The sequence below is a fragment of the Patagioenas fasciata genome, chromosome 2 (assembly GCF_037038585.1).
Source record: "Patagioenas fasciata isolate bPatFas1 chromosome 2, bPatFas1.hap1, whole genome shotgun sequence".
Classification (NCBI taxonomy): domain Eukaryota; kingdom Metazoa; phylum Chordata; class Aves; order Columbiformes; family Columbidae; genus Patagioenas; species Patagioenas fasciata.
The window spans coordinates 11715642-11739256 of record NC_092521.1 but is presented as its reverse complement, the minus strand read 5'-3'; positions in this window follow the sequence as shown (position 1 = coordinate 11739256).

Genomic DNA, 23615 nt, shown 5'->3' with positions numbered 1-23615 from the left:
TCAACTGTTGGTTACCCAGAACCTCAAAAAACAGTGCTTTAGGCTTTTTCTTTTTCAGAAACTGTGCCTTTTCAGCTGAACCACTGTTAAGCATGAATCCCTTTCGTGTCATTGCAGTTTTGTGGACATAACTGCATCTTCACGTTGTGCCAGCAACATTCATTTCTGCAGATCTATGGGAAAAGAAATGGGATATAGCTACTCCTGCTTCTAGTGCACTTATTTTAGTTTCAAGCAGGCTGCATCAGGTTGATTTGCACCTATACACTTCAACATAAACAAGATTTTAATTGATTTAAGAGTTTCTACACACAAAATGATGATGCCTTAAACCTTAGAGTGCCTTAACTCTGCCTTAAAACAGTCTGAAGTTTCGATACATGGTAAAGCACTAGATAGTTTCTGTAGACCCAGTGTATTAGATGAGTGTTTAATTATTAATAATAAGCCTACGTGTCCTGTTCTTCTGGGTGTGTGTGCCGCTCCTGTTGCCGCACTCCTGTGTGCTTGTGTAGGTAGTAAAAGCTCACGGATGGCTAAAAAAGCCAGTGGCTAAGAAAGCCACTCCTTGAGTCTCTCAGGAGAATGGCTGTAAAAGTGTGTAATTAAGTGTGGACCTCAACCCGCCCCGAGACACCCTCCATGAACACTCAGCACCTTTATCAGCAGCACCAGGCTGACCGCAGCCAGCTCAGCGCCTCAGGGAGCTGGAGCTTCACCAGTACCTGCTCTGCAGATGAGATTCATCCCTCCGCAGGGGAGCAGGATCTGAGCCGGGCTCATCCCGGCAGAGGCTGAGCCGTGGGGCCAGAGATACACAGCCTGGGTTTGGCCATAGCACAAGCGCAGGCGGAAGGTGAGAGGCAGCGGGTGAGAAAGCATCTCTTTGAAAGGGGCGATAAAAGACACACTGTTGGAATGAACCTTCTGCTTGGTTTTATTAAATGTGAATTATGGATATTTAGTGATGAACAGGAGTAGATTCAGGATATGATGCTTGAAACCCCCTTCCCACCCTCCACCCCCCCTAGGCTGAGAAAGCTGGGGTTGTTCAGCCTGGACAAGGCTCCAGAGAGACCTTATTGTGGCCTTTCAGTACTTGAAGGGGCCTGTAAGAAAGATGGGGACAGACTTTTTAGCAGGGCTTGTTACAGTAGGACAAAGGGTAATGGTTTTAAACTAAAAGAGGGGAGTTCCAGGCTGGACATGAGAAGGAATTTTTTGCAGTGAGGGTGGTGAAACACTGGCCCAGGTTGCACAGAGAGGTGGTGGATGCCCCATCCCTGGAGACATCCCAGGCCAGGCTGGACGGGGCTCTGAGCAACCTGATCTGGGTGAAGATGTCCCTGCTCATTGCCGGCGGTTGGACTGGATGAGCTTTGAAGGTCCCTTCCAACCCAAATTATTTTATGATTTTATGAACACAGACCGATGTTACAGAGAAATCTCAAGGCCATCGCCTGGGCTGTTGTAGGTCTGTGGGTGGCAGAACTTCAATCACCCAGGTTGTCATTGAGTGCTGCACTTGTGAGATACAAAGAAGGAAGAGCTGGTGTTAATTCTGTGCTCAACATAAATATTTTTCACCTGGGAGGAGTCTGGGCTTTAAGCCTTCTGGACTGCTTGCCATTTTGGGTTAAAGTTTTCTTTACCCAATCAGTTCTTCCAGCCACAGAAATATGGAAACAAAAAGTCAGGAGGTGTAGTCAGCAGCAAGCTGTCTTTTTACTGAGCCTATCTTGCAGGAGATGGTTTTTGAGTGAATTTTGCTCTGACCACTCAAGGTCTCTCCTGTGGAAATATTTATCCGTGCAGCTGTAGCAAGCTTTACAAGTGGCAGAAAAAACTACTTTTTTAAATGAAATAAATGTGTTTTCCTTACAAGTCACACAGACAAATTGTGTCTTTGGGAAGTTTTTGTTTTGAACCAAAATAACTTTTCCACTTACATAGAGTGGGAAAACAAGTGGACTTCGAGTTGCATTTTAATGTAGATTTCATCCATTTGACCGCAGCAGAAGGTTACATTGAGATGTTCTGTTATCCTTCTATTGGTGTATCCTTGCTTGATGTTTCTTCTTCAGAATCTCAATTTCTCTCTTTCGATGGTTTGAGAGTTTTGATAGAGATAAATGTTTGTGTCCTTGGGAAGGCTATGGCAAGTTATGCAGTGGTGAAGAGATGCTGACAACCTGTAGAAGATCCAGTTTTTGACAGCATGGGAAGTGGTTAGTGCCTCATTTGACATCCTCACATCAAAGCTGGACAGTAGGCTGGTCGAGATGTTCTGTTTGAACCACAAATTACTGGGCTTCGGGCAGAAATCACTGGATGAAATTCTGTGGTCTTTGTTAGGCAGGAGGTCAGACAAAATCATTTAGCTGGTTACTCTCAGCTTTTAGAATTTATGAATCATATAATCATGGGGTTTTTTTTAAGTTTCCGTGAAAAGCTTTCCTTGGTAGCTTGCTGCCAACAAAACTCATCTGTTCTCTCATCCTTTCATCATACTGTGCTGCTTTTGAATTGTCCTAGAAGGAGGATGAAATTTGGCTTATTATTTAAATTTCAGTATGGGTGGCAAAAGCAACTCTACCTTGATTATTATGGACCTCCCGTGACCACAGGAATGGATGATACCTAATGCCAGCCTTGATTTAGCAGACATCTGAGGACCAGCTCATCACCACGGCATTACCAACAGTTGTCTCTGTTCTCCGTGGGAATTGTGCACCACGGGATCCAGCAACGAGGCAGAGACGGGAGGGAAGGTCATAAGGCAGCATATGTGATTTAGGTAGTGTCCACTTTATCTGCAAGCCACCAAACCTGGGCCTGCAGGAACTGCCAAGAAAGAGACACCTTGGTTGTCTGGCTATGTAAGAGTCCCTGAACTTCAGTCCTACACAGCACCTCAAGAAAACAGGGAAATTTGGGAAAGAACAGAGAAATGCAATAATGTGGCAGAAACATTATGAAAATAATGTGAAATAATGTCATTTTCTTTCCCAGTGTCCCACCCAGCACTCAGGTTTTAGCAGTTCAGTGGACATCCTTGGTTGTATACTCCAGGTTTGGCCTGTCTTCGTGGCAGCTTGGACCCACATCCCTTGTTAAGAAAGAGCTCCAACACCCTTAGAGAATCACAGAATGGTTGGGGTTGGAAGGGACCTCTGAAAATCATCCAGTCCATCCCATCTGTTAAAGCAGGTTCACCAGAGCAGATCACACAGGAATGTGTCCAGGAGGGTTTGAATGTTTCCAGAGAAGGAGACTCCACAACCTCTCTGGGCAGCCTGTTCCAGGGCTCTGGCACCTCAAAGTAAAGAAGTTTCTCCTCATATTCAGATGGAACCTCCTGTGCTTCAGTCTGTGCCCTTTGCCCCTCATCCTATCACTGGGCACCACTGAGAAGAGTCTGGTCCCATCCTCTTGACACCCACCCTTGAGATATTTATAAACATTGATGAGATCCCCTCTTGGCTTCTCTTCTCCAAACTGAACAGACCCAGCTCTCTCAGCCTTTTCTCATGAGAAAGATAATCCAGACCCCTTATCGTCTTTGTAGCTCTCTGCTGGACTGCCTCCAGTAATTCCTTGTCATGCTTAAACTGGGGAGCCCAGAATTGCACACAGAACTCCAGATGTGGCCTCACCAGGGGAGAGTAGAGGGGGAGGAACAACCTCCCTCGACCTGCTGGTCACACTCTTCCTAATGCACCCCAGGTACCATTTGCCTTCCTGTCCTACAGCAAGACTTCCATCCAGACCTCATCAGGGGCTGGGCAATGCTGAGCATAGTTTAAACTATTGGGTCAAAACGCTTTGGATCCATCTCATCTTGAGGCAGACATCTGAAAATAGGTGGGTTGCCCTCTGGTAGTGGCTGTTTGCCTGCAGTGACTGTTGGGGAGGCCAGACATCTGGCTGAGATGTGGACTCCTGCACTTTGGATGTCTGAAGCTGCATGAGACAAACCCCCTGCTCACTGCCTGCATGAGTGAGAAGGAGCTACTAGAACAAAACAACTAATGAAGATCCATCTGACACCATCCGAGACAAGTATAATAGAGAAATTTTAATCAGTTCTGACAAGCTGAGCACTCCCTGGAGGTCCCATACTGAGCCTGACCCACTTGCTGGGCCCCAGTAGTGCAGTACCGGGCACTCTGCCTTTGGAAGAGTGAAGGGACAGAGATCTAAAAAGAGACAAGGGAGAACAGGGCAAGGGAACAAGTGGTAAGACTTTATTAAGAACTAATTGGTGTATTTTGATCATTATTAAATGCAAACCCTCCTTCTGCAGCATTTCTTTTTTTTTTTTTTTGAGCTGCACAGAAAGGAGGGAGGTGTTTGCAGAGGTTTGTTTTCAACTTGATCAGATGATCAGTGGGGGTCGTAAAACACTGTCCCAGGTTGCCCAGAGAGGTGGTGGATGCCCCATCCCTGGAGACATTCAAGGCCAGGCTGGATGGGGCTCTGAGCAACCTGATGTAGTTGAAGATGTCCCTGTTCCTGGCAGGACTTGGACTGGATGGGCTTTGAAGGCCCCTTCCAACCCAAACTCTTCCATGATTCTATGATTTCCCTGTTCCGTGCCTGCACCCCTCCCAGCCGCATCCCTGTCTCACCATCCGTGCCATGTTGGGGAAGCGGCTGTGAGCATGTGTCCTGGGGACTGAGCTCCAACATGAACCTGGTCCAGTGTCGGGGCTACTCCCATCCCAGGCTGTCACCTACTGTGTGGTGATGGAGGGAGGGCACTTTGGGTTTATGTAGGGTCCATCAATGCGGATGAGAGCAGACGGACAGACAGTTGTTTCCTCTTGTCCCTGAGCTCTGGAGCCTGCCATTAGTACCGAAGCTGAACTCAAAAAGCCTTGCTCAAAGGAAGGGTATTTCGATTCCAGTTAGCAGCATGGGAGCATGGTTACAATATTCTCAGGGCCAAGTGAGCTCACCAACAACTCGCTTGGTGGGAAGATAGACCTTTGGCTGTGATTCATTCAAGATTTTGCTGAACCACCCTTCTCCACAGCAGCTCTGCTTTTCTACTCACTCACCAGCAACTTCAGCTGGGTTTGGAAACGTCATCCCCACAGTGACTGCCTTCTTGAAGAATCAGCAGGAGAACTACGTTTTATTTACCTAAGGAAATCAGTGCTTCTCCACTGACCTTGATGGATTTGGGTTGATTTATGCCAGCCAAAAAGCTGACCCTTCTTTCTGTCAAAGCCTGTTCCCAGCACATGCGGGCTGCAGGGTTCCTGTTTGGTTCAGGAGGGCTTACTTGGCTTTCTTCATCATTATTGAAACTGTTCACTTTCTGGTGGCTTTGGCATTCCCAGTTTTGGTCTTACAGCAGAAGCAGCAGTACTTCGTCTTCTGTGAGCCCTCAAATATTTTTGGTGCTTGTCAGGTGCAGGGAAGGGTGATCTTGGTATTGCGACTGCTGAGAGCTTCCTCAGAGCCATCCTCACCCAGTGTCTAGGAAAACTGGGACATGGGCTTGTCATCTATGAAAAAGGAGGGGTTTTTGAATGGTTGATATGTGGGAATATTCCAACCTCTGCCTGTATCTGCTTTTCTCACTGTGAGATTGAGACATTGTCTCTGTCTTCTTTCCTTATTCTCATTTTGGTGGTAGGAAACAGGCCAGCCGAGCAGCTGCAGAAAAAGTCTTGGACAGCAAACCCAAAGAGGCATGTAGGATGCTGGTACAGCTCCCTGGTGTCTGTAGTGATGCTGCTGGGAGGGCCCAGCCTGGGGCGAGTGTGGCACTGACACCATCCTGCTGGCTCTCTTCTGCCTGCTTGGGAGCCTGTAACCCCAGGGTACTGAGATGCTACATAAACATAATACTGTGTCAACTGGATCGGCAAAATAAACAGCACTCTCTGCTCATAACTGGAGGGAGATACAGCTCTGCTCTGCTAGAGTTTGTGCATAACTCCATATCCAAAGCCTCGGCTCCTTCTTCCCAGTGCCTGACCACCAGGTGACAGGCAGAGGTACAAAATCCCAGTCCCCAACTATCTGCAGACTGAGAAGAGGTACCCAGGGACCAGCCCTGGCATCGCTCCCAGAAGCTGGTGAAAGTATTACTGCTTCCAGCTGTCCTGACTGTCCCCTGCCTGTCCGGTTGGGTTTATGAGCCTCTGCAGCAGATTGGGGCTGGGAATCAAGGGGATAAAGCACAGTTTGGGGTCTGTGAACGGTTGCGGAAACCTGGGGTGCGGGGATGGGAGCAGGGAGGGATAATGTGCTAAGCCAGTGCAGGTGCTGGTTCAGCGGAGGGTGAACCAGCCCCTTGCTGCCCACACCGACAGCAGGCTCCCACGGAGCCCTGCGATACCAACAGCAGAGACCTGGGGGAGATTTGCTCCTGTCTTTTGGCACCTCCTCTTTCCATGGTTGGCAGCTGTAGTTGGATGCGTTGCCTCGCGCCAGACCTATTCAATGATGCCTAATCCTCTGCAGCCACCCAGCTCGGTGTCGTGGACTTCCTCCCAGGAGCCAGATATGTCAGTAGCATTCTACATGTGGCTTTTGAGTGGCTTGGGCAAGGCCAGGCAGCAAAGCCTGCAGCTGAGCAGGTGTTGAATTCCAACTTTCCCAAGCTCCAGGTTGGCAGCCTTTCCACCAGGAAACCTTTCGTTTAACTTTCCACCGCAGCGGATGGAGTTGCGCTGATGTAGGAGGGAAGTCTCCGTATGCTCACGCATCTCTTCCAGCCCTTCTTCACCTCCCCACACCTCTCCCCAAAGGCATCAGCTCTCAAGGAAAAGAAATACTACTCAGTGTCCAGGAGAGAGCAGAAAGGAAGCTGGCACCATTCACCAGAGAAAAGAACAGGACAGTTTTGGACAAGGTTCAGGGCAGGTCATACAAGTTTGTGAACTGCTTCCTCGGGGCTCCATCGCCAGCTCTCATCCGTGAGAGCCTGTCAGGTGTAGGAGCAGGTTTCTGTGCCACCTCTCACTTCTCTCTCCTTCAAAGCAGGAACAAGCTGCCCTGGAACAGACCGACCTTTGGCATAATTATTTCCTTTTTTTTTCCCCCAAATCAGGGGCACTCGAGTGAAAACTGAGGAAAGCTAAAGCGACCTTAGCTTTTTGTCAGCTCTCCTTGTGATGGCAACAGGGCTGTTGTTCTGCTCTTGGCATTAAACGAGAAATCAATGTTACCGTGGGAGCAAACTCCCAAACAGGTGGTGATCACACACATATTAACCTGAACCAGCGCAGGAGGCACCGCGTCCCCCATGGACCCGCCGAGGGGAGCGGAGATCTCATCCCCCTTTGTTTGTGCTCAGAGTGCGGTTGTCCAGAGGATGGTGCCTGAATAGATAAGGCTCTGGGCACAGATGTCTGGTTTGATTATTCTTTTCCTTTTTGCTACAAACCATATGGCAGTACGGGCAGCACAGATAGCTGGCAATCAAAATTCCTGGGCTCCCTCCCTGACTTCGCCATTCGCTCATGTAATTTGCAAAGTGGTTTTCATGCATCAGCAAAACTTGCTGTCTTGAACCTCCCCACCTCCTTAAAACAAGAGCTCTCCCTCATCACTGGAGGTGCTTTGGAAAATAGTAACCACATCTTACTTTGCTATCACAAAATTAGATGCACTTAATGCTTGTAAACTACTTTGGCACCAACAGATAAAAGGCACTACAGACAGGTTACTAATCAGTTTGATTAAGTAAAGTGCCAAAAGTTTGCCACTGCTGGTAGAGGTTTGCAGGCTGATCCATCTATAACCTGGAGGAGTAAGATGAATTAGGTACGATAAGGATTGTTTGGTTTCTAGTCTGTCAACCAGTGAATGAGACGACTCGGTGTTTATATGCCAGGTCACAGAGTAAAGTTTCTTGTGATTGGAAATGATTAGGCACGCTGATTAATGTTTCCAGTGCTCTTTGATCAAGAGCTGCCAGTTGGAATGAGTCTTGCTGCACAGAGACATCCCGACTGCCTCGTAGCAAAAGTGTAGGGGGTAGAAAATTGAATGAAAACAAAAAAATGGGTGACAATGGGAAGGCTCTGCTGTAAGATAAGCTGTTTTTCTGTCAATGAGACTAGGGTTGCATTCTTTGAACCATCATCTTATTCCTGGAAGTCAAGGCCGTTTGTAACTTGCATTGTGCTTGTCAGGTTTATTCATTTTAAAAAGATGTTCAGGAGATTGCCAAGTCATCTAAACATTCAGTACTCATGAGGGACCTCAGGGTCTGCTAAGTTAAGAAGCAAGCATCCCAGGTTTGAGAAAAGCTTTAGAAGGTAGCACTTTCTGAGTAGTTTGTAGCTTTTGTGGAACTGTTGATGTTAATCTCAGCGTGGAGGTGCCATCTCCTGCATACCTCCTTGTGATGGATGTTCTTTCTTTCAGCCATAGGATTTCCCATATTTAACCCTCATTTAGAATATCCCCTTTTTATCATAGGTGAGATATTTGAAATAGTTTCCTAAGACAAGACACAGGAAGATTTGCTTGGATAAGAGGAAGAATCCCCACCACTGCTTATCATTTCCACATCACCACACCATTTGTCTTCATGATTTTGTGTCTTTGTCATACTTTAGGTGTTATGGTTGAACCTTGAACCAGCTGGGAGGCCATGGACATGATGACATTACCCACTGCATTTTCTTTATAACCAGGACTGCAGCGTTTGTCATCCTCACTGTCACACCTGTTATCCACACTTGGTCTTTCTGGGGCGATATCCACTTCTGTGCAAAATTGTGTATATATCAGGATAGGATTTCTAATAAGAATTGGAATGCCCTGGTCAGGGTAACCAGTTAACAGGTGGTGAATGGGCTCTGGAAAATTTAAGGTGAAGACACTAAAACGCCTAGATGTACCAAGGAGCTGAATTACAGATGTCCACGCCCAAGGACATTTAGTTCCCAAATCACTATCTGCTCACTGTTTTTGGACATCCCCCAGATCCATTGCAATTTGTCTCAAAATGCTTCTGCTGCAAACCCAGGTGGTTCAGCAGTTCCAGCTGGTTTCTGCTTAGGGATGAGGAAGGAGATGGAGCTGCCAGGCAACCCAAGGTCCTCCCTGCTGGTCCTGGCCACCTCTGTGCTCGCACTGGGTGAGCTGACCATTCCACATTTCTCTTTGCTTGTGTTTGTACTGAAAACTCCTGCTTTTATGAAACATGGGAAATGGAAGAGTTCAGGAGCTGAGGAACCAGTAGACGAAAAATGATACCCAGTGAATCCCACAGAGAGTGTAGGTTGGTATAAGGAGGAAATTGCAAAGCTATCATTACCAAACTTTGCTGTTTCTTTGGGTGTGCCTGCTTTTCCCATGTTTTACTGAGCGTGAGAGCTTGCAGACACCAGCACTGAGCAGATCCTCTTTAACATGGGAGGCCCATGTCCCATCTACCACTTGAGTCAGTCACCTGTCCGGACACCTGCCCACCATTTCCTATCTCGAGACAGGATCTGTGCCTTCCCTGCACTCACAGCCCTGGGACCACAGCTGGTCCCCCTCCAAAGCCTCTCATCTCTGATAGTGCATGAACTTTGGGGTTTCTCTAATCTGCTGAGCTATTTTCACACAATGAATCAAAATCTCATCATCTTTCAGTTCTCTGACATGTTTGATTCCTTTCAGCCAATGTATTCAGCAGAGGGAGGGTGGACAGACAGTGATCTGGACCTTGTTGTGTGAGAAACCAGTATAAATATGTGCATAAGTGTGTTTCCTGCCTTTGTGAAGTTGTGCTTCATGCCTGTTTTGAAGTCTACATTGTCTTCCTGTGCATGGCCTGAAACAGTTAATATCAATGTAATTGCAGATCATTTTCACAAAAATAGGTGCCTACTCTGCCTGTTTTCTAATTTCCATGTGGCTCCACGGTGGCTGCTTGGCTGCTGCCTGCCCCTCTGCTAATGCTCCCGCTTTCCATCCTGGCGCGTGTGGCTGCCCCGGCGCGTTACTGGGACAGGGAGCAGTGATGTTTGGTCTCCTGGAAGCCTGCGGATGGGGCCAAGCAAAACACAGCTGGGCATCACCCCAGGTACCTCAAGACTGCTGCGCCAAGCGGGTTCCCGTTGTCTCAGACATCTCATTCTAATTAACAGCAACAGAGGTGTCTGCATCACTCTCATTTACGGCAAGCTGGGAGCTGAGGCCAGGAAAGGGAGGAGTTTGGGATTAGACATGTCTCCAGCTCCTCAGGGTAGGAATCACTGCTTATCTGAAACAATTTTGGAGAGGTATTTTGTCCAAAGCAATTTTGGAGAAGTATTTCAGGTGCGGCATCCACAATGGAGATGATTCACACCGGTGGAAGCCACCCCAAAGGTGTGCCACGGCGCTTGGTGGCCCCAGCGCCTCCCCAGCCGCACGCCATGGTGCTGTTCCAGATCACTGCCATCCCGCTGGCTGCCGCACTTGCCGGCTGTCTCCCACCAGAGCTGGCTCTCCTTTCCTCCTGGCAGGAAAGCGATGGTGTGAGTGATAAACCCACCCTCCTTGTTGTGTCCATCTCGCTGTGGATCCTAGCAGGGAAACGGTGGGTGGGATGGAGAGTTTAAATATGCCCAGCAAAAATTACACTCAATCATTCACCTTGTTATTGCTACCATGGTTAACTCTTTGGTTGCTGGCCCTGGAGTGGCTTATCTGTGAGGCTCTGTTCGTCTCTTGGGCTCATAGCTCAAGCCATCACAGGGGCTTCTGGTAAGCTGAGACCTTTGGCTGCTGCCAGCTTTGCCTTTCCCGGTAACCGTCGCCTTTTTTTCCTTGCTTTCATGGGAGTTTGCTGCTCCCACTGGGAGGCTGGGCCATGCATGCCAGCTCATGTCCAGAAGGTGGAAAGGCAGGGCTTGTGCTTTGGGCTGGCACATGATGTGGAGCATGAAACAAGTCAGTAGTCAGGGGAAGCGTTGGGCAGTGAGAAGCATGAGACTCTCTGCCCCTCCGGGCAGGGTTGGACTGGGCAGAAACCTGGCAAGGAGGATGTCTGCCAGGTGTCCAGGTTAGGGTGCAACTCAGACCATTAAGAGTCTGGATATGTGGGGGCTGGAGCTGCTGTCTGAGCTAGTGAGAGATCTTTAACTGTTTGTGTCTTGGACACTCACAGAAAATGAATACTGTTAGAATCATAGAATCATTTCAGTTGGAAAAAACCCTCAGGATCATCAAGTCCGATTGTAACCTAACCTAACTCTAGCACTAAACCATGTCCCTATGAACCTTGTCTAAACACCCTTTAAATACCTCCAGGGATGGTGACTCCACCACTGCCCTGGGCAGCCTGTTCCAATGCCTGACAACTCTTTCTGTGAACAATTTTTTCCTTATATCCAATCCAAACCTCCCCTGGTGCAACTTGAGGCCGTTTCTTTCCATCCAATCACTTGCTACTTGGGAGAAGAGACCAACACCCTCCATGCTACAATCTCCTTTCAGGTAGTTGTAGACAGCAATAAGGTGTCCCCTTGACCTCTTTTTCTCAAGGCTAAATAGCCCTAGCTCCCTCAACCACTCCTCATAAGCTCCTCATAATCCTTACTGTTTTCTGCTGCAAAGTGAAAAGCTCAGGGCAATTTTTCCATCAACATAATACAGAAAAGTGTATACAGCAAAGAAGAAACGAAAAGGAATCACAGAAGCACTGACAAGTCTTAGGTTGGAAAGGACCTATCGAGACCATCTGGTCCAACTTTCTTGTGAAAGCAGGACCTTAGATTAGATTATTCAAGTCCCAGTCAAGCCAAGTCTTCAACATTTCTAGTGAGGAAGATTCCACTCTCTTCAGGCAATTGATCCTACTCTTCAATTGCTCTCACAAAAAGATTTTTTTAATATGCAAGTGAAACTTCCCTTGAAGACACTTGTGCCTATGGCTTTTTCTCCTGTTATAGTGCGTCCTTGTGAAGGACATGTCTTCTCCACAACTGCCTTTTGGTTATTGGAGGGCAATGATTTGTTTTCCCCACCCTAAGCCTTCCCTTCTCAAGGCTGAGCAAGCACAATTCATTCAGTTGTGAAGTTCTCTAGACCCTAATCTTGCTGATACTCCCTGGACCATCTCCAGGCTTTTAACATCTCTCTCCAACTGTGGGGGGGAAAAACTGGACAGTGTGTTCTAGGTGCAGCCTAACAGGTGCCGAGCAGAGTAGGAAAATCACATCCCTTCATCTACCAGCAACAGTCTTACTAATTCAGGCGAGGATGCTTCTGGCCTTCATTGCTGTCAGAGTATGTAGCTGTCTCGTGTTCGGTTTGTTGTCTGCCAAGACACCCTGTGCCTTTTCAGTAGAGCAACTGTCCAACAGCCAGTGCCCAGCTGGTGTTACTGCTTGGGATTATTCCCTTCAGGTTCAGGACTTGACATCTATCTCTGCTGAAATTCATGTTAAACCTCATTCTTGTTGGCCAGATCTCAACAGCCTGTTGAGATCTTTCTATATGGTGGCTTTTCCTTTAAGCCCATCTACCTCCTCTCCCAGCTTAGGCTCATTCTTAACTTTGGTAAGAGTGCGTTCGGTCCTACCTTCCATGTCATTTGTAAAGCTGACTTGCATTTACTCCAGAGGAACTTTGTTTATGACCAGCTGCCAGCATAACTTTGCACCTTTAACCACCACCCTCTGAGCTCAACAGTTTAGTCAGTTTTTCAACCATTTTAAGTTTCATCTGTTCAGCCCATATCTTAATGACTTGTCAAAATGGATTTTGAGGGAGTCTGTGTCAAACACCTTGCTAAAATCAAGGTAGATGATATCCACAGATTTCCCCTCATCCATTGAGTAAGGTGTTTGGTCAAGCATGATTTACCCTTCAGTATATCCATGTTGGCTTTTCACAGTCAGCTTCTTGTCATTTGTGTGCCTGGAAATACCTTTTGTAAGAACGCGTTCCATAGTGCTCCCAGGGACCGAAACAAGGTTGACTGGTCCGCAGTTTCCTGGATGCTATTTTTTTGACCTTTTTGTAGATGAACACAATATTTGTTCTTCACCAGTCTTCAGACTGGAAGACCTCTCTCCACAGAAAGCTGTTTACTCCTTGGGTTTCAGCTTGCCTGTATGGGGGAATAATGTGGTTGATATCAGACAAATTGCTTAAAGGACTGTGGATGACAACATGAAAAGAACAGAAGGTCCTTATGTGTATTGATACCTGTCCAAATTAGTTAGAACAGGACAAATTCTGGACTGTAAATGACAGTGGTTCATGGTGACATCTACTCATGACCTAAATTCCAGAGATGCTCTTGTTGATGGTGGAATAATCCTGTCTGTGGATCTAGGTGAAGTAAAGTCCAGTTCTGTATAGCATAAGCAATTATTCTTGCAAGTTTTATTTAGCGGGGACCAGTCTTTGGTCTAGCATGCATTCAGCAGTCAAAATTTTAGCCTCTTTGCCAGTACCTGGAAGCCAGATCTCTCCAAGAAGGAGGGAATTTGGTTTCATGGGTTTATTGTGATATCAAATGCTGATGTCTGGAACCATGATGGAGGTCATTAGCTGGAGCTGTCAGCTCCTGAGAGGTAGCTAGAGTTCTTTTAGAGGTCAATTACTAACTGAATTATTAGGTGTTTGCACAGCCCAGTGTAGTAAGTATGTGACCTAGTTTTGAGTGATGTTGATATCAATAATTACAGGTATCAATATGTGTTTAGTCAATGCCGTTAGTCGACACAATTACGCCGGCTGTACAGCAACATTCACTCTCAGACCTGTATGTTCCTTTCATGTTGCAGAACAAGCTATGCATCTTTAGCCCAGACTCTCCAGATTTGAAATATCAGGAGTTATCCAATGTTAACGTAGCAGATGCATTGGAAACTACTGGTTTTACATTTTGATAATGACCATATTGACTTAGACTAGGAAATAGCCTGTGCTATCCACTGCCAAAGGATGTTTTTTTCTGCTCCAGCTGACCAAGTGACCATGTCCGTCACATATCAGCTGTTGGTGGCTCATAATCTGGCTTCCAAGAAGAAGAGAATAGCAAGGGAGTGAGGACAGCTGGATGGCAAACTGTAGAAAGGCCAGGAAGGTTCACCCAAAGCCTCTGAACAGTACTGCCTTCCTAGCAGTGATTTACCAATGCACAACTGCACGTGAGTGCCCTTCTTCCACACCTGTGGATTCAAATTTTAAGGTGTAATTGTAATTACAATTTTAATTGTAGGGCAATTGACATGACATTGCTTAACACTGTTATTAATATTCACAAAGCAAGTAGCTATGTGCTGTGTCAGCTTTCTTAAATCTTTGCTAATGAACCATATCCTCAAGCCATCCTTCTAGCAGAGTGGAAACCTGGCATCCACCCAGGCTCTGTTAGTACAAACCCCAAGTTATTTCAAGATGGCAAGAAGGAAAGTGTGCTTTTTTCCCTCCCTTTTTTCTGGTCTTTTGTTGTTGTTGTTGTTTTTGTTTTTTCCAATAGAATTACCTATTTCTGGTCTGGCTGGAAAGGGTCAATAGAAAACAAGATACCACTGAAACATGTTATTGCTGCAACAATGGTCAGTATTACATGTGCATACTTTAATAGTCAGATGAGTTTAAATAAATAATGCAGAAGTCCTGTTTTTCTGTCGAGTAAAAAGTCACAACTGTTTGCACTGATGTTTCCGTCGTGCTGTGGGCTGCCTGCTGGGCTTGCAGAGGTGGAACTGTTCGGGGTGTCTTTTGCTTGAAACACTTTATCGAGGCTCCCCACGAGCCCTCCCTCCGTCTGGCTGCTTACAGGTTTTCAATGAAAGGCCCTGTTCACACATGTGGCAACTCGAATTATCTCTAAATAAACTAGTATATGTGGAAAGTAATTCATGAGCACTTCCAGCGCGATGATAAATGGCAGGCAGGGCCGGCGGCTACAAGGTGGCCCCTCAGGGATGTGTCTCCATCGAGTTGTGCAAAGATACTGTAGAAGGGTGTAGAAACGTGACCTTAAAATAAGAGCTGTGTGTTTTAGACCTTTATAGAGCAGGCTGTAAGTGACAGACGAAGTTTTTTGATCTGTCACCTCTTGTCTAATATTGTGTGTCCAGAACTTGACAGATATTTCGATTTTTAACCCCAGTTGCTCCCCGTGTGACTATCAATCTGCTTTCTGAAAGACAACAGTCATCTTAGCCCTTAAAAGACACCTTAACCAGTCAGTTCTGATAAATAACAGCAAACTCTAAGAACTTATGTACTGTTCTGCTATTCTGCAGCACTTGCTGACATGATTCTTGAACTGCGGTTGAGCTTTGGCTTAACAGAAGCCATTCTTCTGCAGTGACCAAGAGAGAGCAGAAGAACCCACAAATACAAGAACCGCAGGAGATTGTGACCAGGTTTATCCTGACAGGTTAAACGGGGTCAGGGCACAGCCCTGAGCACTGGTGTGTACCTGTCTATATTGTAAGCTGTTTAGCATGGCTCCAGCCCACGCAGCTTCCCCAGACAATGCCTGGGTGCTGTCTGGGGACTCACACTGGCCAGGGGCCATCTCCAGCAGTAATTTGGCTGCAGGCACCTTGTTCTGAGGAGGTAAAAGGGCTTAGCTGTCTGCATACAAGCTGCTGGGCAATTGGCTCCAGTGCCAAGGAACAGTGCCTGTCTTGTCTTATTTACATGTATGGACAAGACGAAGGTTTTTGGGATACAGAAGCCTCAGTGGTGAGATGCAACATATGTGAATTTTGCAATTCTGGATGCAACTTTGAAATCCGTATTTCTGTTGAGCTTTCAGGGACTGCTTTCAGATACTATCTCTCTTGAAAACTCTGCACTTGCTGAGTATCTATTATTGCTCCCATATGGCAAGGAAAGGACTAAACCCTTCATCTTTAGATAGCAGACATAAAATAATGTGAAAGAAATGTGAAATGACTGGGAGGGAGTTTTTTTCTGATCTACAGAGAAACTATAGGAGATTCATAGACTGCTGCTGACACTATTAAAAAGCACACTGTATCTCCCTATTTGTGAGAAAAGGGAGAAGAAACAGAAGAAAAGACAGCTCAAAAACATGGAACTATAAAACAAATGCTAGAAAATCTGTACAGGGTCTTGTCACATAATAATGTCTAGGCTTTGTCTTCAGACATCTGTACTGGAGTCTACTTTTTTTATTAGGCATAAATTCATAGTAACAGGCATCCATTGTAGTCAAACTGGTCATAACTGTAGTTCGTGTTGAAAAAATGAGTCTTTTTCTGCCCTTAAAATCCCAGGTGAAGTTGATAAAAATAAATAAGTAGTTTTGCCTGTAAGGAGTGAGGTTCCTGGGCAAACACTTGTGCTGTGATCTGAATCAATGCTGCAAAGCTCACCCTGTATAAACCATTAGTCCTGGAATCCAGCACAGATGAATTATAGATGAAATGTATTTTGGTCCATTACGTCAATGTGTTACTTGTACTGAGGAACCCAAAATTGGACGCGATGCTCCAGATGCAATCTGATGAGTGTCAGATAAATGGGAATTATGACTTCTTTCAACTTACACTGTTCTCTTGTCACAGAAGATAGCCTCGTTGGTCAAGCAAGAGATCAACAGCATTCTGTTTGTCTACACTGACCTGTAATAGGTTACTTCAGAGGAGCTGGCACGTCCCTGGCTAATGCACTAAGCCTAGAAGTGTGTCTGACTTGGAAAGCAGAAGGTGGGCCTGGGTCCTGTTCAGACAGGTTGGTGTATCTGCATGACCTGTTAAAATGGAGTCTCATGAGCATAGGTCATGTGGTCAAGACCAAGCTTGTGACAAGATCTAAAGACAGCAGGGATTTCTTTGGTGTCTCAGAAGGCATAGGGTGTGGGATGGTGCTTTCTCAGTCCTGAATGTTCTTCGTATATGATTCTGTACCCATCCAGTCTCTTGTATCTTCTGCTTTTTAACAAAACTGACCCTGAAGGAAGGGACATGATACTTGACTCAGGCATCTTGCTGTAGCTGAACTGCTCTAGCTAGTGGAGCTGCACAAAGATTTACAACATGTTTATGCTAAACTGAAGAACCATGTGGATAAATTAGTAGCTCTAAAGTGCTGAAAAGAACACTTTGGGATGAACTGAGGGGATGGGGAAAAAATGCCGCCTCTCTTTGCCCTGCATCCTCTCACATCCCATCCTTTGACTACGCTCAGCATGGGGTGAAGGGGATCAATAGATGGAGGAGCTCTTCTCATGTTCTCAAGGTCTGAAATCAGTTGGCAAAACGTACGCAGCCACAGAGGAACCTGAGAGCCTCTCTTCTCAGGCTGGGAGGTCTGAGTGCTGCCAACGGCTTCTGGCCCCCTCTCCCAGCCTGATGCTTTGAAAGAATATCATTTGGCTCCATGACACTGCAGGTCTGTTGACTTGTGCTTGTATGTTTGTGCTTGGATGTGTGCGCAACTCAGAAGCAGGTCTGAGGTTAAGTAAAGCCGCTCGCTTGGTGGGGAACCTTGATCAACATGTCATAGAACGTGACAACTTCCATAATCGTTTATAAAAAAATGCATATGGGTTCAGCTTCCAGGGGAGGGATATGTGGTAACCACTTGAAATATCTAACTTCTGGGCTCTGCCCTCGTCTCCACGGCAGTTTTGAACAAATTGTTGGATTTCTCTGTGCCAGCCAGTTGATCTGTGATACTGTGCTATTTATCTGACATCTTTGGGTGTTGTGTGGCTTACTGAAGGGCTTTTCATGTCAGAAACTTAATGCAGTCTTTAGTGGGTTTTTCTGGTGTTCAAATTGAAAAAGAGTCTCTTTTTTTTTTTTCTCTTTCATCTCTTTATGGACGGATGTTTAATACTTCTGAAAATTTACTCCTTTTATTGTGTCTCAATTCAGGCATCTAAAACCATGGCCCATTTGTATTTAGGCCAAACACCCTTGCCATGGCATGACACAGTTTTGTCTTGGTTGAGCACACAACCTAACTCAACACAGAGGAGTATGGAGGTGAGAGTGATAAAGAGATAGGACGTTCCATATCTTGGCTAAAAGGATATTACAAAGTTTTGTCCTGCATACATTAGTTGTAGCAAGCTCCTATGTTCCTCCAAGACAGTGGGTTTGGCTCTTTATGAAAGGCCTGTGTAAGCATGAAATACTGGAAATAAAAAGACAGCTGAGGGCAATTCTGCAGTCATTATGGATTTTTATTTCAGGAGCAACGTGACTGCTGGGGTCAGTAATAATACCCAGAGTGGGCCTGCTTTTCATACATGCTAATAAGTGTTGGGGTATTTACATGGAAAGGGGAATACTTATGATGCACATCAAAAAGTTTTATTAGGTAGGCAGAAACCCAGAATGATGCCATGTCCTACTCACCACCTTCTGAGGATACCTCTTCTGCCAACATTTTAGTCTTTTTGCCAACAATCTCATTTGCTACATCCTTTTCGGAAATATACTTCTGCTACACATATTGAAAGAGTTTAGAGTTGAAGTAAAACTGGTTCTCCCATCCCCACTGGACGTCAGCGCAGATGAAAATGAGAATCAGGTAAAGCTCTTACGAAAACAACTATTTTTGGCTCAGCCCTGATAGGACAACAGCTCCATTTTTCTGCTCTGATATTCTGTCAGTATGAGTCATCTGTAGAGGACTTTCTGGCCCATTTTCTTTAAAAATGTGCTCTATCCAGAGAACTGGCAGGGGCTTTCTAAAACTGGAAACACTGAAAAAGAACAGCATGCTCGTTTGTTGGGTGTTGGTTGACCTTTTCTACAGCACCTCGGCTCAAAAGATGGAATATGTGCCGTCTTACGCAGCAATGTGTTTTCAACCAGAAGTGTGCTTTAATGGACTTCTTTTTCCTTCTGGAGGAAGAGAACAATGTCCTGGAGAAACTTGTCCAGGAGAGGACAGGTCTCAAGGCTCCCATGGTGAGCGAGATCAGGTGTCCTCAGAGACTAACTTGGGTAGATGATGGCTGCTTCAGAGTGCGAAGAGTTAGTAAGACTGGAAGAGGCCTCTGAACCTCACCCTGGCCTCTGGTCATACCTAGCTTACGAATTTCCAGGTCTTTGACACTCCGAAAGCATGAGGGCTGCTACCAAGCTTTGAGGGTGCCATGACTAGTACAAATGTGACACTCAGCAGAGAGCCTGGAGACATTTCCACTTTGAGTCCCCCCTGTTATCTAGGATTAAGGAATGCCACTTTTCCCCAAACTGGGAAAAAATGAAAAACATTTTCTTCAGTCACTCAAATACAGAAAGAAACATACCTTTGAGAGCAAGGGTTAGGGAGAACTCAGACTTGTCATCGTAGTGAGTACACGTCCCTCCTTTTCACTTGTGTATTTTCTCAGAAGATGTAATCTTAGCCTGCAGTTGGACAAGATAAGCTCTTACTTAGTGTAAAGCTGTGAATAATCTCTCTCTCAAGGGCTTTAAGTACCAGGTTGAATTAGGATTTTAGAAAGGTAGAGGTGAAAACCCCCTTTGCCAAGAGAGCTTCCATGCGTGGAATCTGGAAGTGGCGTGATGTGAACATCCGTGACCTGCTTTGTTAGCTGTACGTGAAATCTGGCTCTGCTGAAACCAGCAGCAAAACTACCATTAATTTTAAGAGATCCGATTTCCATCCCCGATACATTTATTTGCATTACTTTTTTTTTCCTGTACTTTTTTGTATTACTTTTGGTACGTAGACATGGAGGACTTGTGGAATATATCGATATGGTCGACAACCCCTTACCGTTATGGTGAGGATGGGCAGATGCCATTGCAGGAAGACACATTTAGAGTTTTACCTGGCACTTTGAAATGCTTTTCCTTTTTCCCTACCTACCTTGTTTCAGGTTTGAAGATTAAACTTGTGCATGAATGACAGGTCTTTTTATTTTGAGTTTTCTGTGTTTTATTTTGTTATTTAGGTATTAAAATTGCAAAACATTCCTTTTAGCAGGGCAATTTGTTCTCAGCTGGATCTTAATGAGACCAGTGCCCCGTTTCCTGGGAAAGCATGCACCTCTGGTGAGAGAAGACCACCTTTCACAAACCACAGCTAAAAGATGCTTTTTTTCAGTGAAACACACAGCACACAGCCACTCAGAAATGTCAGTTTTTCTTAGCAAGAAGCAAATATGCATTTTGTAAATGTGGGACACAGACATATTTTGATGTGGGTCTTGAACAGAGCTTCAATATAGGGATAGCTCATCTTTAATTTATAGTTACATGCAATTGAGCCATTCCAGGAAAAGACATTTTGTGGTTCTTGGGCCAGGGAAAAAGAAGGATAAAAACCTTCTACCCTAAACAGAAACAGTTACATCAAGAAGTACAGACCTATATTCCCTAAATGAAAACTTAGTGTAAAGCTCTTGAAATGTTTTTCAGGATTAAAATCACTGAGGGATTGATGCTAAAACTCTTTCAGGTATCACCTATTCTTTCTCTGGGAAAAACAGAAATGCTCCTTTTTGTTTACTACCTCTGTTGCCACGAGCAAGCTAAGGCATATCCAGTTGGTGGCCAGTCACGAGTGGTGTTCCCCAGGGCTCAGTATTGGGGCCAATTCTGTTTAATCTCTTTATCACTGATCTGGACATGGGGATAGAGTGCACCCTCAGTAAGTTTGCAAACAAAACCAAGTTGGGTGGGAGTGTTGATCTACTTGACAGTGGGAAGGCTCTACAGAGGTATCTGAACTGGCTTTGTCAATGGGATAAGGCCAATTGTACGAGGTTCAGCAAGGCCAAGTTCCGGGTCCTGCATTTGGGTCACAATGATCCCGTGGGGTGCTGCAGGCTTAGGAAAGAGTGGCTAGAAAGCTGCCAGTGGAAAAGGACCTGGAGGCATTGATCAAGAGCAGCTGAATATGAGCCAACAGTGTGCCCAGGTGGCCAAAAAGGCCAACACTATGCTGGCTTGTATCAGGAATAGTGTGACCAGCAGGACCAGGGCACTGATTGTCCCCCTGTACTTGGGACTGGTGAGGCCACACCTTGAATATCGTGTTCAGATTTGAGCCCCTTACTACAAGACAGGCACTGAGATGCTGGAGAGAATCCAGAGAAGGGAAATGAAGCTGGTGAGGGGTCTGGAGCACAAGTCAGATGAGGAGCAGCTGAGGGAACTGGAATTTAGCCTGGAGAAAAGGAGGCTGACGGGAGACCTTGTCACTGTCTACCTGAAGAAGGTTGTAGCATGGAGGGTATTGGTCTCTTCTTCCAAGTAACAAGTAGTAGGACAAGCGTCAGGCTGCACCAGTGGAGGTTTAGATTGGATATTAGGAAAAATTTATTCCTGGAAGGCGTTGTCAGCAACTGGAACAGGCTGCCCAGGGAAGTGGTGGAGTCACTATTCCTGGCGGTATTTAAAAGAGATGTAGATGTCATGCTAATGGGACTTGGTTTAGTGGTGGACTTGGCAGTGCTAGGTTAATGGTTGGACTTGATGATCTTAAAGGTCTTTTTGAACTTAAACAATTCTATGATTCTATGACTCTGAGATATAACCACACATTTTAATCTGATTATGAGGCCTGCTGCAGGAATTTCTCTGGCCTCTCTTATGCCCAGACTTAGTTGATCAAAATTGCATTTCTGACCTAGAAGTTCATCAATCATTGGAGGCCAATGCAAAGTTAATGGTGGTATGGTATGTTTATAGAGGGACTTACCGTCTTTTAGGAGTCAAAACATTTTTAAACAGTGACTGATTCATGCTTTCCTTCCACACAAATGCACCACCACCAAGGATGAAGTCTGTCTTGTTTTTTGCAGGAGATAGCAATGGGGAAGATGTAGGTAGGCAGCATGTAATTATAAAAAAAAAATATAGTTTTATCAGAGGTTTGTGTTCACTCTTGTAAAAGAGTTATGAGGTTTTTTTAAGTGTCTGTATAGGTTGGGCTGCAGAGCACCAGCAGTAATGTCACCTTTGGATTGTGCTGGGGTTATTGCTTCTGTACCAACAGTGGGAATATATTGCTGTATTATCATTACCTTGGCCTGGAATATCTCAGTGCCCTTTGATCAGCATTTGGGTGAGAGAAATTCCATTGTACCTCTTTTTTTGTACTGCAGATAACTGTGTACTGCAAATACAGCTGCGTGTCTGGCCGCGCGATGCCTGTGTGCCTACCTCGTGTTTCAGACCAGCTGGCTGATCTCCTTGCTGGAGGCTGTTGTTACCTCAAAAAGCAGAATTACTCTACAGTGTTGTATATTCAGCCTTTACTGATGCTCACCACGCCTTCTCCTGGAAGGAAAATGGCCACTTGACTAATCTGTTAGAAACTGTCTTGTCCTTAAATCATAGGAAAAGAGAAAAGCTTGTAAGGAAACTGCTGCCCTATCTTTATTAGCCAGCCTTTCCTTATTTCCATTACATGCAGCCTTGCTTGTGCCTCTGACATTTGGGAAATACTCAAATTCTGCTTCTCTTCTTTTTCTTCAGACCAAGTGGCTTTGGGGCTGATCCAAAGCTTACTCAATTTGAGGGGAGTCTTTCTAATTCTGTTGACTGGCTTTGGATCCTCTCCCTCACTTGCATCCTTTTCGGAAGTCAGAAGGCACATGTTTAACTTATTCTTAGAAAGCTGGTCTCAGGAAAACAGAAATCTAATAACTTCAATGTAGCACCTGAATGCTCTGCTGGAAACAGATCTGTGAGAGGGTTGCTCATCCCAAATGAAGAGATAACAGAGGCGTTTCTCCAGGATTTATTATGATTTCAAATATTTTATATTAAATACAATTCAATAGAAAAACATAGAAGACAAAGCAATCTTTTTTATTCAGCTTGTTTCCTCTGCCACACAAATTCCACTGGACCAACCTCTTACACCTCTAACCATCCTTGCTGTAAAAAAAGACTAGTCAGCTTTCACCATTTAATATATGCCAGCATAGTAAAATGGGCCAAGAGTCTGAATCAATACTGGTAAAAATCAGTGTGAACTCAAGAAATGGGCTTCAAATCTTACCTCAGAACCAACAATGAAAGATGCCTTTTTTTTTTTTTTATTAATTAGTACCCTTTTCACTCATGAGGTGTCTTTTATGGAAAGAGAAGTTTCCCTTATTTCTGGTCTACTGGCTAGAGGTCTAAATTAAAAAAGCAACTGATCTTGAGAAGTCCCAAAGGGATGGAAGAGCACAATGGCAAAGGGTCCTTGATGGCTTCATGGAAGAACAAGGAAGCATAGAGCATAGAGCAGGCTCCATGGTGCCTTGTCTGTCAGGATTTCTGTATGGATCACATGTGCAATTGTACCCTGGCTTTGGAGCAGAGCATCACTGGGGCTACTACCAAACAGAACAGCTTATGAGAACTCCTGGCCAAGGGTGGATGGCAGAAGTGACAACTACTGCCAGTCACGCCAGGTGGATGGGTTCAGCTGCTGAGGGAGCACCTGAGCTGGAGACAGGGATAGCTGAAACTTCAGCTGTTTTCCATCCGAACTGTATTTCTTGGTGCCAGATGGCTCATGCATGAAAGCTGTTTCTGATCTAAGAACTGGATGGGGCTCCTTGAAAGCCCTGGGCGCTCAGGAGCCTCTGCTGGCAGTGGGAAAGCTCTGAATTCAGCTTCTGCTTGGGCTGAAAAAATTTCAGTAAGGGCCACTGTATGGGGTGGATGGCAGGTTTGAGGGGTAACAGATAATGTGATGGGGAG